Genomic DNA, 10,850 nt, shown 5'->3' on the forward strand with positions numbered 1-10,850 from the left:
CTCTCCCTTATCCTCTGACCTCCAGCCTTTTAACCCGTACCGTGTTGGGCAAAAAAAAAAAAAGAATAAAAAGATACCCCTCAATGCCGGCCGATTTTGAATTTTTATTTTTCTGGCTAAATGGGGTTAATACATCTGTATAAGATCCCTGGCACAACAAAAGTAATCAGTAAAGCCAGATGGTTGAATCAAGTCAGTTTAGTGCCACTCGACCTCTGAAATCGTCAAGGTTACGAGAGCAGAGCATCTGTGAGCTTGTGAACCGATTTTGGATATTTTTTGTGGGTAATTTGGCTTAATACATCAATATAAGATCCCTGGCACTAATAAAAGTAATCAGCAAAGTAAGAAAGTTGGTTGAATCGAGTCAGGTTGGTGCCAGTAGGCCTCTGAAATCTTCGAGGTTAGAGAGGAGAGTGGCATGTGAGCCTGTAAAGACTCACTCGCCTCCTGTGCTCCTAAATCAGTGTTCAAAGTGTAGTGGAGAAATGTCTGAAGTTAGCGAGATATGATATTACTCTCCATTTTACTTCGGTTACTTGCACTGACTTTTCAATGCTGCAGGACATTAATCTACGTCACCGGCGTTTTTGAAGGGGACGTAGGTCTATGTCGCTGGCATGGTAAGGGTTAAACTCTCTACCAGACAGCCTGGAAGGAGCAAGGGGGCTTTTGTTGTCTGGATTTCTGTCTATAATACCAGTCAGTAATGCCCACACCAGACCACACCACCACACAGGATGATACCACACCAGTCAGTAATACCCACACCACACCACCACACAGGATAATACAGTACCACACCAGTCAGTAATACCCACACCAGACCACACCACCACAAAGGATAATACCACACCAGCCAGTAATACCCACACCACACTACCACACGGGATAATGACACACCAGTCAGTAACAGTCACACCACACCTCACCACCACACAATATAATATCAAACCAGTCGATAATAGCCACACCACACCACCACACAGGACACTACCACACCAATCAATAATAGCCACACCACACCACATCATCACCACACAGGGTAATACCACACAAGTAAATAATACTCACATCCAAACAACCACACAGGATAATACCATCCCAGTCAGTAACGATCACACCACACCACCACACAGGATAATACCACACCAGTCAGTAATACCCGCACCACACCACACCACACAGGATAATGAGACATGGTATTTCACTCTCTGAACAATATATTTGGAGAGAGAGAGAGAGAGAGAGAGAGAGAGATTATCTTTTTTATTTACCTTTTCATGTAATCCATATCACATCCAAGTGATTTTATTAAACGCAAGAGGGAATTTCGGAACGAGGGAAGGGGGGAGATATAGCCCTTATTAACCGCTTCAAATTGTTAGTCAGGAAGAAGTGCTATGGGAGGGATGTATAGCCTTAGCATTGTCTTATTCTTTTTTTTCTTTTTTTTTTTATGTGCCACTGAGCTACGTGAAACAGGCCGCAAAAGGACGAAAATCTGGGCCAAGCTAAGATGAAAGGACTATATTTGTCATTGTTTTTGTTGTTGACGGATTCTTGTTATTGTTTTTGCTGTTGTTTGTTTCCTTTGTTTTTACGTTGTTGTTGTTGTAGTTGTTGTGGTGGTATTGTTGTTCTTGTTCTTTGCTCTTGTTTATTTGTCATTCTTGTTGTTGTTATTGTTGTTTTTGTTGGTGTTCTTGTCGTTCTTGTTGAGGATAATGGAGCCGAGTCCTTGCTTACGACGGCCATACTGCGCGACGACCACTGGGGGCTTCACGACGACCTTTACCACTACTCACACTGCCGATGCTGGGGTCACCTCGAGTCGTACTGGTCGTCTTCGTTGTCCTTGTGGTCGTGGTGGGCTCCCTGTATGACCTCATCCTTCTGAAGGGGCATCCTAGACGGCAGTAACACGTGCCGCCTGGAAGCGTGAAGCAGCAGGGATGCGACGAACACGCGGGCTTACTCTCACCTGTTGTGGGTTAGGAATTAATAATAATAGTAGTAGTGATGATAAAAGTAGTAGTGATGATAATAGTAGTTGTGATGATGATAATGGTAAGAGCAGCAGTTATAATGAAAGTAGTATTTGTGATAGTAATAGTCGTAGTGATAATAATAATCGTAGTGGTACCCGTATTAATAGTATCAGTGATAATGATGACAGTGACAATAATAAGAGTAGTAGTGATAATAGTAATAGTAGTGATGATAAAAGCAGTAGTGATAATAATAGCAGTGGTGATAATAATAGTAGTAGTGATGATAATAACAGTAGTACTGATAGAAGTAGTGATGTTAATAATAATAATAACTGTAACAATAATAATATTAGTAGTGATAATGACAATAATAGTAGCAGTGATAATAATAATAGTTGTGATGATAATAGTAGTAGTAATGATAATAATAGCAGTAGTTATACTAATAATGGCAGTACTGATGATAATAATAATAGTAATACTGATGAGAATAATAGTAGTACTGATGATAATAATAGTAATGGTGATAATAATAGTAGTGATAAGAGTAGCAGTGATAATGATAACAGTAGTAGTGATAGTGACAATGATAGTAAAATTGACAATAGTAATAATAATAACAGTAGTAGAGGGTGATAATAATAATAATGATAATAGTAGCTGGAATAATAATAATAATAATGATAACACCAATAATAATAAGCCTTTAACAAGGACGTCTCCCCATCATGCGGTGAAGAATATATAGATATGCACTAATAGTTGTGCCGATTTCATATATTTACTCGAATATATATAGTGGCATAAACTAGGTCTCGTACACTATCTTTACCCCTACCCGCCCCGGAGGGGCTCGGAGATTCGTAGGCTATCGTTTTCACTCGGTTTGTCTGTTTGTTTCTTTGTTTGTTTGCCTGTCTGTCTGTCTGTTAACAACTTTACGTAAAAACTAAGGGTGCGATTTTGACTAAAATTATAGGGATGATGGACTACGACCTTCTGAATAATTGATTAAATTTTGGGTCTAATCGGGCCAAGGTCCAGGCTGTAGGCCCAAATAAATGTAAACAATGTTTTTCCGCCATAACTCTTCAAATTCGTCACATCGACATGAAACCAAATCCTAAATGTGCACATTTCAAATTTGCATCCTATAACATAAAATACAGTGCTCCAAGTGTTATAACTATGGCCACAAAAGTCGAGTCTGCCATCTTTACACTCGCTGGGTTTGTGGCAAAGGTCAAGCCGATGGTCAAAGCTCTTATTTATAAAAAGGTTTTCTTCCTATTGAACATATAAATGCTCAGTCCTTACTAGCCAACTTGGAAGAAGTAAAGACATTAATAAATGACAGAAACATGGATATCCTTTGTGTCAGTGAGACTTGGCTATCTCCCCACACTCCGAATGCGTATGTAAATATACCCAACTACACTGTGCACAGACGTGATAATGGCCGTGGGTCAGGTATTTGTGTATATGTTAAGCAGTCCCTAAACTCAGACGTCATTGAAACAAACGTAACACAGCAAACAGGTATTGAGGATTTATGACTAAAAGTTCAGTGCAGAAAAATGCCTTCAGTTATAATAGGCTGCATGTATGGACACCCTAAGGCCCACTCAAACTCCTTTGACTATATATATCGTCGATGTCCTACGAACAGTGTGCACACATAACAAACCAATCTTTCTCCTTGGCGATCTAAGTGATGATCTTCTTCAGAATAATAGTAAATTACATCGTATTATCAGAAACAATCAATTAACACAAATCATAAATAAACCCACCAGAATCACACCTACCTCAGCCATCCAACTCGAAGTAATTATTACTAACAAACCCGATTTGGTACTGAACTCCGACGTAATCCCTCATCCTGTTGCAGACCACGATCTTATAACTACTATAGTTAATATTAGTAATACAAAACGACCCGCCACCCTACACACTTTTCGTGACTAACGCCGGTATGATAAGGACACCTGCTGGCAAATTCTCAATGAAACCGATAACCTAAATAAAATACTAAACACAGATAGCGCAAACGAACAAGTAAATACATTAACATCAATCACCAAAAACTTACAGTTTTGTGCTCCTATGGTTACCGAGAAGATACGCCGACCTCCCGCCCCTTGGATGACCGACGAAATACGTGAAGCTATGAAAAACAGAAATGGGGCCCAGAAAATCCTAAAAACAGATCGACTGAATCCGACATTACAGTCAATATAAAGATTTAAAGAAACAGGTTAAAAGACTAGTATATATAACAAAAGAAAGAATATTATCACAGTCAGCTTATGAACTCCAAAAATACCTCCTCAACCTGGAAAACAGTAAAAGACATAATTCCCTCCTCCAAACTCAAATCCAGTACATGCATAGGAGAAAACGAACAAAACAAAACCTATGATTTTAATGCCTACTTCGCTAACGTGGGAAAAAATACCTATGACAAAACCCAGCGCTCCCTACAAGACAGCCAAAGTACGGTCGAATGCGAAAGTGAAATAAATATAAATAGCGCAGCCTCGCACTTCCGGCCCCATCCCGTTGATGCAGATACGGTGATTCAAAATATTAAACATCTTAACGAATCTAAATCGTTCGGCTCTGACAACATTTCCCTTCGCTTCATTAAAGATTCTGTGTTCGTTATGGCTTTCTACTTAACATTTATCATAAACACCTCTATCAATACCGGTGTCTTCCCTAAACTATGGAAACACGCAATAGTTTCCCCTCTCTTTTAAAACGGAGATAAAAGCAACACCAGCAACTACCGTCCTATCTCTCTTCTCCCCATTTTCTCTAAAATCCTCGAAAAAATCGTGTCAACACAGCTCACAACATTCCTAGAATCTAATAAACTTCTCTCTAACAACCAGCACGGCTTTCGACCTAAATTATCCACTGAAACAGCCGGTCATCACTAACAAAATCTATAACAATATGGATAATAAACGAATATCCTTATTAACCCTATGCGACCTATCCAAGGCCTTCGACTGCGTCAGTCACACCATTCTATTAAAAACTTACTAACACAAAAGTAGACACTTTTTGGTTTGACAGCTATCTGAGTGAAAGAACACAGTCAGTCCGTTTAAATAGTACTGTCTCTTCAAAATTACTCATAAACTATGGTGTCCCCCAAGGCTTAATTTTAGGTCCAATAGTATTCAATATATTTGTAAACGACGTGTCAGAATACATCACTGGCTGTATACCAGTACAATACGCCGATGATACTCAATTTCTCCACAGCAACACAGTAAACGAGATCAACATTCTCATAAACAAAACAGAGGAAATCCTACGCAAAGCTAGCCTGTACTTCCTGAGAAACGAGCTGATGATGAACGCAAACGAAACACTATCTATCTATCTATTGCCAGACGCCTCAATCCCGTTTGGGGTGGCCACAAACAAATCGCCTCCAAGTCGCCCTGTCCCCCGCCATTTCACTGCCCTGCTCCCAACTCACACACCCCTCTCTCATATACCTCTCCACCCCATCCCTCCATCTCATCCTCGGCCTCCCCCTCCCTCTTTCCCCCTCCACCGCACTCACATACACTCTTCGTCAGTCTTTCACCCTCCATCCTCTCCACAGGGCCAAACCACCTCAGTGTGTTCCTCATAACGCTCCCTATCACATCCAAATCAACACCACAACGTTCCTTTATATCCTCATTCGTCAGCCTATCTCTCCATGTGACTCCACAGGCTCCTCTTAAATAACTCATTTCCACTGCTCTCACTCTTGACTTGTGTCCTCCCAACAATGTCCAAGCTTCACTTCCGTAGGTTAGAGTTGGTATCACAATACTGTCATGTAGTAACTTTTTCACTTCCATGCTCACTTCCCTGTTTCTTATCACTGCTTTCAAAGAACCAGCAACCTTTCTTCCCTGCTGCACCCTTTCAAGCACTTCACCCTCCAAACCTCCATCCTTACTCATCACACTACCCAAGTACTTAAACGTACTTACATTTTCCAATTCCTCACCATCCAACCTCGCTGTACATTCACTGACTTTACCACTCTCAAAGACCATCACTTTACTCTTCCCTACATTCACCTTCAGATTCCGTTTCTTACACACTCTCCCAAACTCATCCACCAAGCCTTGCAGCTCCCCTTCGTCTTCACTCAACAACACAGTATCATCTGCAAACAACAGTACAGGGAGTTTCCAAACACTATCCTCTTTCACCAGGGCCACTCCAACATCCACTACCCTACCTTGTACCTCTTTTATTACCTCATCCATGTATAGATTGAACAACCATGGAGACATGACACATCCCTATTTCAACCCAACTTTCAAAGAGAAAAATTCACTTAGTTCACCATCCACACACACTGCAGCCTTCGCACCATCGTACATACTCTTCACAGCATTCAACAACTTCCCATCTATTCCATATATTCTTAACACTTTCCACAATCCTTGTCTATCCACCCTGTCATATGCTTTCTCCAAATCCATGAAAGCCGCATACAACTTCTTTCCCTTCTCTAGAAACTTTTCCACTAAAGATCTAAGAATGAATATCTGATCTACACAACCTCTTCCCTTCCTAAAGCCTCTCAGTTCTTCTCCAACTAATTTCTCTGTTCTTTCTCTAACTCTGTCAATAAGTATCCTACCATACACTTTTCCTATTATACTAAGAAGACAAATGCCCCTGTGATTACCACACACTTCTTTTTCCCCTTTTCCTTTGTACAAGGGAATAATTATACCTGACTTCCAATCCTCCGGGACTCTACCTTCCTCCCAGGCTAATCTGCACATCTTCCACATCCATTCTACTACTATCTCTCCCCCATGCTTCAGCATTTCACCACACACTCCATCAGTTCCTGGGGCTTTCCCAGATTTAACTTTCTTTATTGCTTCCACAACTTCTATCCTACTGATTTCTTCCTGTCTTCTCACCTCCCTCCTTCTCCCAGCCATTCCCCAGCCACTTATACTCGCATTACTTCCATCGTCTACGTTCAAAAATTCCTTAAAGTGTTCTCTCCATCTACTCACGAAACACAATGCATCTTTATAGGGACTCGACAATTACTATCGAATTTATCAAGAAACGTCAAAATAAAACTCCATGACAACACAATCGAACCAACCACACATGTAAAAAATCTTGGTGCATATATCGACAGGTATATGGTATTCGACAAACATATTAATGAAATGAACAAAAAGTAATGGGAACTCTAATGTATGTTAATAGAATTAAGGATTACTTTGACAAAGGAACTCGCAAAATCATTGTACAATCACTCGTGCTAAGCATTTTAAATTACTGTAATATAATATGGGGAACAACAAACACTACTATTGTAACAAATGCTCTAAAACTCCAGAATTTTGCAGCTAAAATTATAGATGAAGCAAAAAAATACTACCATATAACTCTTATCATAAAAGATCTAGAATGGTTAACCATAAAAAGTAAAATAATTCATGACACAGGGGTTGCCATCTTCAAATACCTAAATAATCTATACCCTGATTACCTCCTAAATCTTTACACTGTAACTGATGTCACCTGCAGTATCACAAGGCAACGCAATAACCTCTACGTTCCCAAGGTTAACACAGATGTTGGTGGAAGATCCCTATTAGTACAGGGACCTAAACTGTGGAATGAACTTCCCCCGTATGTCAAGGAGACCAGTAACTCAAAAACCTTTAAGCTAAGACTAAAAAATGTATTCCTTGATAAATACTGAAAACCAACACAAAACAACTACTGTATGTGTATGTACAAACTAACTACTCTCTCTCTCTCTCTCTCTCTTCTGCGCTAAACCTCGCCTCCCACCCCCTGCCCTACACCACCCTCGTAGCCATCCCCCAGTAAACAGTCCCCCACCCCCACACTACCACAGTCCCCTTAACCCCTTAGCACACTAGTACTAACCTTTACCAATCCTTACTAGTACCTCTATCAACTACTGTTACTGTTACTATCAATATTATTATATATGTTACTATTATTACTACTACTGCTACTACTGCTACTACTACTATTATTATTATTATTATTATTATTATTATTTTTACTATTATTATTATTATTATTATTATTATTATTTTTATTATAATTATTACTGTTATTATTATCACAATCATCATTATTTTCAGTTTTGTTATTATTATTGTTATCACTTATTACTCATATTACTACTACTACTACTACTACTACTATTACTACTACTATTACTCCAACTACTACTCCTTCTACTACTACTATTATTATTATCATAAGGAACTCGCCTATCTCTGACAATAACATTAACAATCATCTTATCTGTAAATCTATTTAATGTGCAATAAATGAACTTAACCCTTAGGCACCAACGGTGTATAATGATAAGGAAGAACCTATGAAGTAACCCATATGTATATTCTACTGGAGTTCTTCATTACTTCTGTAATAAATATATGAAGAATCCCAGTCTAAAACTGCAATGTAAATAATGATACAATTTAATATGTAACAACACATTGTATAAATATAATGCTACAGGACATGTACCCAGATAAGGTTGCAGTCTTACAATAAATTAGGCTGTCATTCTTCAGTCATGTAAATGCTTTGTGTATATGTTTTGTAACAAGAATAGCCACTGTTGGTGGAAATAAACATTATTGTTATTATTATTATTATTATTATTATTATTACATCAGGAGGTCACCCTCCACTTAGCGGTAGGAGGGTCAAGGTCAGGTTGGTCGGGCCTAAAATTTCAGATGGGCTAAAAATTATAAGTTTTCACCCGATTTACTCCAATTTTTATATGACATCTTTGACTAATATCCTGTTGTGTTTATACGTCAGTACTAAAATGACTGCCAGGCACGGGTTTCCTGCGCCAAGCACCGCTTTTTGTTCTTTAAGATTCTACGATGATCCAGCAAGTAGTTTCCAAGATACAGCTATTAACAGATTAGTTTCCTTGTATGGATATAGCTCGTATAACATAATGTGGCAGTTTCATATATGAGGATATAAACCAGGGCTTATACTCTTCCTTTCTGTAAGATATGAAGAGAATCCAGCAAGGATTTTCCAAAATACTGTATAATACCAGAAAGCGCTCAGAGAGAGCTTACCTCCGCCAATGCCATATAGGATCCGGATCCGCCCCGTACTTTATCTTTTCGTTTTTGGTCCATGGCCCATCATTCCATAAAATTACATTGAAATTCACTGCGAAATTTTGGAGATATTGTGCGCGATACTCTGGATCCGGATCCGTCCCAAAATTTAATCGTTCTTCCTTGACCCATAGTCCACCATTCCACAAAATTTCATCAAAATCCGCTCACAACTTTTTGAGTAATCCTGCTAACAGACAGACAAACACATCAACCAACGCTGGGTAAAACACATCCTCCTTGGTGGGGGTAACAAGACAGATTTTTCCTTATATGGTCATAGCTCGTGAAGTACAGACAATATGGCAATTTTACCTATACGGGCATCAACTACGACACATACTCTATCTTTCTGTGTGATAGGAAGCCAATCCACCTGGTAGTTTACGAGATACAGGCCCGGACGGAAGGACGGACGGACAGGGGCGATTCCTATATCCCCACCATATGGAATAATGGTGAGGATAATAATAGTGATAGTTATAAAAATAATAATAATAATGACAATAGTAGTGGGAAGAGTAATGATACACTGCTACTACTACTACTACTACTACTGCTACTACTACTACCACTAAATTATTATTATTATTATTATTATTGGACATGTGGAGAGAATGGAGAATGAAAGACTGGCAAAGAGGGTGTATGTAGGTGAGGTGGAGGGAGGGAGAGGGAGGGGTAGACCGAGGATGAAGTGGAGGGATGGAGTTGAGAGGTATGTGAGGGAGGGGGGGTGAGTTGGGGGGAGGGTAGTCAAATGGTGGGTGACAGAGCGACTTGGAGGCGTTTTGTCTCCGGCCACCCTTTGCGGGATTAGGGCGTCGGGCTATAGATAGATAGATAGATAGATAATTATTATTATTATTATTATTATTATTATTATAAAGTGAAAAATACAGCGAAACAGTCATATATGAGAAGAAGAATGACACTGACGAAAACAGGAAATAAATGTGTGTGTGTGTGTGTGTAATTTATTCACCGGGTAGGTCAGGATCACTTGATGGCCGTGATTGTCAGCTTTTACCCTCCCGGAAGGGAGCTGGGAGCTCATATAGTCCGATCTAAGGGCAAGGCTGTGACCTTCACACACGCACACACCCGTCCCCTTGCTCCAGGGGGACAGTAATCACCCACTTCATCAGTGAAACTTTTCGCAACCTGAGCGAGGCGCGAACTCCCGTCCACCAGTTGGCAAGCGAGAACGTTACCACTGCACCAGCGAGCGGTGTGTGTGTGTGTGTGTGTGTGTGTGTGTGTGTGTGTGTGTGTGTGTGTGTGTGTGTGTGTGTGTGTGTGTGTGTGTGTGTGAAAACAACAATATTATACATAACTTATTCTTAGTGGGATATTAGGCTTCGTAACAGCTCTTCCTTAGCGATGTATCACTATTATTATTATTATTATTATTATTATTTATCGGTAGTAGGTGGGGGCGCTCACCTTCCACTCACTCGAGGTTGTGCTGCTCTCGGATGTCTGCCCTTTCCTGTATTCCATCCTTCTTGTCTTCCATTATCTTTTGTCTTTTCTTCCTTCATTCTGTCCTCGTCCTTCTGCCTACGGGTAACTTTATATTCCTTCTTCTGGTTTTCTTTCCTTCATTCTTTCCTCTTCCTTCTGCCTGTGGATGAGTCTACACTGAGTGACAAGCCAAATG

The 10,850-nt window shown here is 39.8% G+C and overlaps 1 long non-coding RNA gene across 1 annotated transcript in view; it reads right to left on the bottom strand.

Moving 5' to 3' along the window:
- Positions 1-1,436: 1,436 nt before the first annotated feature.
- The window catches only part of LOC145407898 (uncharacterized), a 10,078-nt gene continuing 664 nt past the window's right edge, over positions 1,437-10,850 (bottom strand). The window contains exon 2 of the long non-coding RNA XR_013898814.1: positions 1,437-1,984. This is a non-coding gene — a long non-coding RNA (uncharacterized LOC145407898). The remainder of the gene's footprint in view (positions 1,985-10,850) is intronic.

The sequence above is a fragment of the Coenobita brevimanus genome, chromosome 74 (assembly GCF_032717465.1).
Source record: "Coenobita brevimanus isolate Jiangsu-jjx chromosome 74, ASM3271746v2, whole genome shotgun sequence".
NCBI classification, from domain to species: Eukaryota; Metazoa; Arthropoda; class Malacostraca; order Decapoda; family Coenobitidae; genus Coenobita; species Coenobita brevimanus.